This window comes from Musca autumnalis, unplaced genomic scaffold, assembly GCF_047663935.1.
Source record: "Musca autumnalis isolate F117 unplaced genomic scaffold, ASM4766393v1 scaffold_752, whole genome shotgun sequence".
NCBI lineage: Eukaryota > Metazoa > Arthropoda > Insecta > Diptera > Muscidae > Musca > Musca autumnalis.
The window spans coordinates 21,597-30,373 of NW_027412369.1; the positions used below are offsets into that span (position 1 = coordinate 21,597).

At 38.5% G+C, this 8,777-nt stretch overlaps 1 non-coding gene across 1 annotated transcript; it reads left to right on the forward strand.

Moving 5' to 3' along the window:
- The first annotated feature begins 7,737 nt into the window (after positions 1-7,737).
- Positions 7,738-7,811, forward strand: TRNAT-AGU (transfer RNA threonine (anticodon AGU)). The gene has a single exon. It is a non-coding gene; the product is annotated as a tRNA-Thr (tRNA).
- The last annotated feature ends 966 nt before the right edge of the window (positions 7,812-8,777 follow it).

Genomic DNA, 8,777 nt, shown 5'->3' on the forward strand with positions numbered 1-8,777 from the left:
AATTGAAATAATACATTTTTGAAAACTTTGTGATGACCGCGATCATTCAGGGAAAACGATCTGTAAACAATAAGTTCAAAAATATCAAAGATTTCAGATTTTTTAAAAACATTGTGGGCGAGGACCACCGGTAACTACTCTTAGCCGTATAAAAACAGCTTACGACAGTTCTAATTAATTGAAATAATACATTTTTGAAAATTTTGGGATGACCGCGATATTTCACTTCCGCGACGACCATTCAGGGTCAAGACTGTAATTACCATAGCATTGGAAACAATCTGTAAACAATATATTAAAACGTATCTTGAATTTCGCAATTTTCTTAAAAAAATTGTGGGCAGGACCACCGCACAGTGGAAAAAAATACCGATCTAGCGCGCCAAAAGTCAAAAAAATCACATACGCCAATTTAAAAATGATTGTTGCAGTATTAATCTAAGGTGTCCACAGAATGCAACGGCATTTAAAATAATTTATTTTGCATCAGTCTAAGCGGAATAACGGTCCGTTTTTGGTTGAAATTTTTTTAACTAGTTTTCATAATATAGTTTAGTAGTAAATTTGTGATCGTCACATGCACTCTTCCTACAAAGTAATTTTAAAGCTTTATTGAATTTAACATTTCGTGAAGCAGGTGATTTAAAAAATTTTGAATATAAGATGTTATTTATTGCAACTCGGATTTTACACTTAAAACATGTGACATCCGATTTTTTCCAAATTGAGCACTTTGTTAAAGCTATTACTAAGGAGTGTCGCGGGATGGCGCGTAGATTTTTTATTTTATTTTTAGTACACATAGTTCTTAACTAATTTGTAAAATTTTAGCTGCAACAAACTGCAACATTTTATTTTATTACTATTCTTATTAATATCATTTTTTATGTAAAAATGCTGAAATTAGAGCGGTACCTTTCTATGGGGGCCATATCAATGCGTGTACCTGTGCCGAAAATTCTCCGTCGGAATATTTTATACCACCAACGAAGACCAAATGTCAACTTTCAGCTATATCGGTTGGATAATATGGCTAAAACCTCCAAAATTACCGAAATCGGTGGTACCGGTCTATGGGGGCTATATGAAAACATGGTCCTATACCGAAAATGTTTATAGGAGTGTATGCATAACCCCCACGGAGACTAAATACCAAATCCTAGCCGTTTCGGTTGGATAATGTGGTAGAAATCTTTAAAATACCGAAAATCGATAGGTACCATTCTACGGTAAAAATACAAATTTAATAAATATATTAATAAATGAAGTAAAATTGCTGTTCATATCGAATTTATAAACAAACATACAATAAAACATAGACTTTTACTTTTGGCGCGCTAAATCGGAACTTTTTTCCACTGTGCACCGGTCACTACACTTAGCGGGATAAAAAAATAGATTACGACCTATTCTCAGACCTAAAAACTCCACATACAAAATTGCATAAGATTTCCCAATCGATTTTTCGAAATTTCTATGTAGTGACATCTCAAGTTATCGGGATTTTACTGTATTCCAAAATATTGCGTTGACCGCGTTATCCCACATATTGAAGCCAGTGTTATAGCGGTTTTGTAGTCACGCTTACTAAAATTAGGTATATTATCTGAAATAATAAATTTTTGAATAATTTGGGATGACCGCGATATTTCACTTTCGCGACGACCATTCCAAAAAATATATAGCCTATTTTCACCCCCGGTGTTCCCAGTATATTATCTGAAATTTCCAAGAAAATCTATTCAGCCGTTTTTGAGTCTATTCGGAACATACTAACATACACACATTGCTTTTATATATTAGATGTCATAACTGCAATTTCCCAACTTAAACTTATATATCTAAAAAAAATGGTACAGCCTAGGAAAAATTACATAAGCCAGTCTTGTAGAGAATTTTCCCAGCTATAAGATTTTCCCATACCGATAAGACTTGCCGTATTCAAGCAAAATCGCGAAACCGTAACAAAAAAAAGCCTAAAAATGTAAATTGAGCTTCTTTATCTCAAAAATGGTACAGCCTAAGAACAAATCATAAACGTCAATCCTCTAGAGAATTTTCACAGCTACAACATTTTCTTTAGCTCCATTTCGATTGGACTTGCGGTTTCCAAGCAAAATCGTGAAAACCTAAAAAACACCTAAAAATGTGAATTTTGACCGCCATTTAATTAAAAATCCCTACAGCGATTTTTTCTTGTTTTTGGATTTTTCTCATCTATGAACATTGCTGTTTCAGAATTCACAAAAACTTCCCCTGTGTAAGCGGTTTTCATTAGAAGTGAGTTAAGGCGCCCCCTTCATGACATTGTTTTATAAGGAGGCGATACAGTCAGTGCATTGTCACAATTTGAACTTCAATATCTCAAAAATGGTAAATCCTGCGAAAATACCGTAAAGGTCAATCTTGTAGTTAATTTTCATAGCTACAACATTTTCTTCAGTCTCATTTTGATAAGACTTGCGGTTTCTAAGCAAAATCGTGAAACCTAAACAACCTTTAAAAGTGTCAACTTGAATCGCGATTTATTTGAAAAGCGATTTTTTTTTGTTTTTTGATTTTTCTCATCTATGAACATTGTAGTTTCATAGTCCGCAAAAACTTCCCAGGTGTAAGCACCTTCCACTTAAATTTGATTCAAGAGCACCGTGCATAGGTTTGGCTTATACATATAGCGTTTAAAATAAATGCATTGGGAAGGTACCCCACCTCTTCTGAAAATCATAAAATATACATTACAACGGCAAACATTGAGCTTTTGCTGCAAATTTTATGGAAATCCCTTCAGTAGTATTGGAGTTATGACATAAATAAGTACCTAGATTGTAGATTAATCCGTAAATTCTTAAATCGATACATGCATAATTTTGCATATATAACGTTTTTTTTTTTAAATATCGCATAGGGGAGGTTCCCCGCCCCCTCTGGAGTTCAATAAAATATGTAGCCTGTTTTTCGGGGGCCATCCCTGTACATTCCCTGAAATTTTCAGGAAAATCGGTTCAGTAGATTTGTAGATGTAACATATTTTAAAAAGTGGGTGTGGTCAAGTCTTTGGGTCCTGAAAAAGTGGGTAAAGCCGGAGACACAACCACAATTGTCTCGCAAATTAACTTCCAAATAGATACATTCGTAATTATTGTAAATATAACATTTTTAAAAAATAGGGTATAGGGGAAGTTTCCCACCCCTTCCGAAATACAACTGAATTTGTAGCCTATTTTAAACGGGGCCATCCCTGTACATTCCCTGGCAATTTCAGGAAAATTGCTTCAGTAGTCATTGTAGAAATGATAAAAAATTAAAATTGAAAGAAGTGGGCATAAAAGTGGGTGTGGTCTTATCAAAATCAGTCCAGCCGTTCTCAACTGATACCATTACCAACGAACGACATTTGATTTTTATTTATGTATATAGATATCAGGCTTTGTTTGTATTGGTTTCCATACCAATTATTTTTCAATTTTTTTGAAATTTACCTGTTAGGACGAAGATCATTTTTAATGATTATTTTATTAATTTTCTCGTTTAGAGTTAAGCTTGATGATCGAAAATTGTTTGCAAGTGAAAAAGGAAAGCCAAGGGCTCGAACCCACTTACTTACTTACTTAGCTGGCCCATTACAGAACATTTGTTCCATAGGCCGAACTAAGAAAAGATCTCCAATTCCCTCCATTTGTTGCTTCGCACTCTGGAATACGCCGCCAAGCGGTCCGTGTTTATACGCCTTTTTAGCGGGTTCATCATCGCTCATTCTTATGATATGGCCTAGCCAACGCAATCGCTGCATCTCGATACGTTTAACAATATTGATGTCGTTGTACAGCAGATACAGCTCGTGGTTCATGCGACGTCGATATTCACCGTCAACGCAGATTGGTCCGTTGATCTTTCGAAGAACTTCTCTCTCAAAGACACCAAGCACTGCCATGTCTGCTTGCGCAAGTACCCAGGCTTCGGAGCCATACATCAGCACGGGTAGTATCAGTGTTTTGTAGAGCGTTATTTTTGTTTGACGAGATGTGGCTTTGTTTTTAAACTGCTTACTTAAACCAAAGTAGCATCTGTTTGCCAATACGATTCTTCTTTTTATTTCACAACTGATGTCGTTTGTTGTGTTTACGGAGGTGCCGAGGTAGACGAAGTATTTTATTCTATTGGTGTAGATTGTTTGACGTTTGCCTCTCGTATAACCTTTTCCAGCAGGATGTTAAAAAGATCACACGAAAGGCTGTCTCCTTGTCTGAAACCTCATTTGGTACCAAACTCTTCGGAGAGGTTCTTTCCTATTTTAACTGAGGACCTCGTGTCAGTTAAAGTCATTTTGCAAAGCCGGATGAGCTTTGCGGCGATACCAAATTCAGACATGGCTTGGAATACCTTTGGACGCAGCGGGCTGTCGAAGGCTGCTTTATAATCGACAAAAAGGTGGTAGGTTTCGATCTGCATCTCTTGGGTCTTCTCCAGGATTTGCCGCAGGCTAAATATCTGGTCAATGGTGGACTTGCCAGGTCTAAAGCCGCATTGGTATGGTCCAATTATCTCGTTGACCATAGGCTTTAGTCGTTCGCACAATATCCCTGACACGATCTTGCAGGCAATAGGGAGTAGACTTATGCCCCTATAGTTAGAGCATACAGTCTTATCTCCCTTCTTGTGGACGGGGCACAGGATACTCAGGTTCCAATCGTCGGCTACTCGTTCTTCCTGCCAGATGGTGCTAACTAGCTGATGAATACACCTTATCAGCTTTTCGCCTCCGGTTTTGAACAGCTCGGCTGGTAAGCCATCGGCTCCTGCTGCCTTATTATTCTTCAGTCGATTTATTGCTGTCTTTACCTCATCTTGGCTGGGCGGTATACATTAAATACCATCTTCTGGGATTGGGACTGTGGTATCTTCGTCGTCTTCGCTGCTATTGGATACCAACAGTTTTGAAAAATGTTATTTCCATATCCTGTGTACACTATCTGTATCAGTTACCAAATTACCATGCTGGTCTCTACAGGAGGATGTGGCTGTACCAAAGCTTGATGCTTGACTCTTTGGTAGAATTTTCGGACTTCGTTCTGGCTCCTGTACATCTCGATTTTTTCACACTCCCGCTTTTCCATCTCTCTCTTTTTCTTGCGGAAAAGACGTTTCTCCTCTCTCCTTTTCTCCCTGTATCTCTCTCGTGCGCTACGCGTTGCTACGGATTGTAAAGTAGCCCTATATGCCGCATTTTTCTCTCCGGTGGCAGCACGACACTCCTGATCATACCATGGATTCCTTGGTGGAGGTCTCTGGTATCCAAGTATGGATTTTGCGGCTGCTTGCATGGAGTGGGCAATATTTTGCCATTGTGTTGTTATGTTACCGGGACAAGGAGTGCTCTCATTAAGCAATTGGGCTAGTTGAGTGGAATATGCTGTGGCTATCTGTTGTGTTTGCAGTTTACCGATGTCTTACTTTCGTGTTGTGTCTGTTCGTGCTTTGTTTGCTACGTTTAAGCGGGTGCGTACCTTTGCTGCAACAAGGTAGTGGTCCGAATCAATGTTTGCGCCTCGGAACGATCGTACATCCAACACGCTCGATGAATGTCTTCCATCTATCACAACGTGATCAATTTGATTTCTTGTTTTCTGATCTGGAGACAGCCAGGTACCCTTATGAATATCGAGATGATTAAATCTGGTACTGCTAACTACCATGTTTTTTGCAGCTGCAAAGTCTATCAGCCTCATACCATTGTCAGATGTTTCACTGTGGAGACTGAATTTCCCGACTGTTGGGCCAAAGATATTCTCCTTTCCAATTTTGGCATTAAAATCGCCTAGAATCGTTTTAATGTCATGGGCAGGGCAACGGTCATATGTTTCTTCTAAGCGCTCGTAAAATATATCTTTGGTCTGTTCGTCCTTTTCTTCAGTGGGAGCATGAGCGCAAATAAAGCTGATGTTGAAGAATTTAGCTTTTATTCGAATTGCAGCAAGTCTTTCATTCACTGGGGTGAAGCTGGATACTAGATGTTTTAGTCTCCGACTAACTACGAATCCGCAACCAAACTCATGCTTTACGTCACCTGGTTTCGCTGTTAGTTGAGCAGTTCTTTAGACGTATCGACTGTGGGATGGCTTTTCTGTCCTAGAACTTTTGGTTTTTCAAATGCAAATGTGTTTTATACACACCACGGATATTTTGCCGTTGAATTTGTATTTCTTCATGACAAACGCTTTTTTGCGCTGCCTTTGAAGTTATGAGTTTGGCTTTGAACGCTAACACTCCGTGACAACATTTTTTTTCATATGTTTTCAAGGACGAAATTTTGCCTGTTAGGGCGAAGATCATTTTTAATGATTTTTTATTAATTTTCTCGTTTAGAATTAAGCTAGATGATAGAAAAATTTTTGCAAGTGAAAAAGGCCAAGGACTCGAACCCACACAGTCACCAAATTACGTGACCTGGTTTCTCTGTTAGTTAAGCAGCTCTTCAGACATATCGACTGTGGGATGAAATAATTCACTATAAATACCTCAAAAAACATGCCTTGGCATTCGACGTAAACTTTGTTTTTCAACATCAATCAAAGTGATAGTCATACTATCGATAGTTTGTCAACACTACCTTGAACACCGTCAAAAAGGTAGTGAGTTAACATAAGCTTTCAGTCATAAGAACGATGATTTTGCGTCAATAACCAGCCGGTAAAAAAACATGCTAGCACAGAAATTGTGGTGGCGTTGGGGATAAATGGTACCAAGCAACGGCCCTGACCGGACCCTCTTTCATCTCAAGTGGACACTGACCTCCCCGTGGTGTCACCTGGGGAGCTGACTTTAACATCCGGTAAAGGTCGTGCGATAAAATGTGCTGCGCGATCACTCGTAAAAACGTTAAAAATAAACACTTTTAAGTTGGCGACCCCCCAAATGTTCGGACTCTTTATAGAGAAAGTACAGTTTACGCATTGACAGATGTAATTGAAAACAAATAAATAAGAATCAGTCGGCTTTGCCGACAGAGAAATACTCTCATACTGTGTGAATTGAAACTTTCATATATGGACATCGATCGAATACCGGCCTGGCATCTCTTTTCCCAAAAATTACGCATTTAGGATGTTTTCAGAATTGTGTGGCCCTTTTTGGACGTATGAAGTTACCGGCAAAAATATGAATATGGAGTAGGGATACATGAAATTGATTTCGGTTAATCGATTATTAGCCGTAAAATTTCTAAAAGCCGTAGTCGACTATTGAGTGCACGAAAACCGGATAATCGATTATTCTTAATCGACTTTCGAAAAACGGAGTCAACTATTAGTCGCAGTCGCTATTATTATTCGTAGTCGACTATTAGTCGTAGTTGGCTATTGGGTGCGCTAAAACCGCGTAATCGACGGATCGGATGGTGGATTATATCGGTTTTCGATGGTTAGCGAATAATCGAAAGTCGACTTTGAGAAAACTCTAAAATAATCGACCTTGGCAGTCATTCCTTTCGATAGAGATTGGGCCCACCAGGCATTTCAGTTGGTTTCCGCATAATTTAGAGTTTTTGGAGCATTACATCAGAAAACATGCATTAGCCCTGTCACTTCTTCAATACAAAACTCCTTAGGTCCTGTTGGAATTGGAATTTTCATTGCTAGCGGGCTGTTGTTATCAGTTAGTCCCGCATAACTGTTATCTTATTATTTAATTTACATTTATACTTACATATATCAATAATCGTTATCGACATTTTCGTTATAGGGCGCCGTGGCTTAGTTGGTTAAAGCGCCTGTCTAGTAAACAGGAGATCGTGAGTTCGAATCTCGCCGGGGCCTTCGTTAATGGAAACAAGATTTTTTTATAATTTTAATTTTTTTATTTAGTTGCACTACGGTCGTGCTACTCCATAGATGGAGCTTCTAGCAAACACAAATATTACAATACATTTAGTTTACATTACATTTTTCATACTTCATTTTAAGGAATCTACAAAAAATCTCCAATTGACTCTATCCTGCGCCATGTACCAGGATAGACCACGGTTTCGGTGTTCAGCTTCCACTGATCTGCGCCAAGTCCTTTTTTGTCTGCCTACATTTCGTTTTCCTTGCGGGTTCCATTGCAGACTGGTTTTAGCGATGTCATTGACACTTTTACGTAGAGTGTGTCCGATCCATGACCACTTCCGCTGTCGAATTTCTTGTGCTATTGGCCTCTGGTTACTTATCGTAAGCAAGTCGCTGTTGGTAACACGGTCGGGCCTAAATATTCTGTTTATTTTTCTAAGGCATTTGTTTACGAATACTTGGAGCTTCGTTGTTACTACAGTTGTTACCTTCCATGATTCGCAGTAATATAGAAGAACAGATTTAATTTGCGATGAATTCCATACTTTAGCTTTGTTTATACGATTTGCCACGTCTGTATCGGTACCACCGTCAGTTGAAATGTTGCTACCAAGGTATATAAGGTATATAAAGCTATTGACGTCAGCAATTTCAGCCCCATTTAGGATTAAAGGAGATGTGTTCGACGTTCTGATTCGCATTGACTTCGTCTTTGAGGCATTTTTTTTAGGCCGACTCTGCGACCATTTTCATACAGCCTGTCCAGTTTGTGCTGAAGCCCTTCGAGCGAGTGTGACATTAAGCAGATGTCATCTTCTTTCTTCTTTATTTGCCAATTCGTTTTCCGAATGTTAGCGACCAATACATTTATAAATAGATTTGTTTTAATAAATACGTATATATACAATATTTGTTTAAAGATTGCTTAGTATGTCTGCAAACGCATTTCTATCT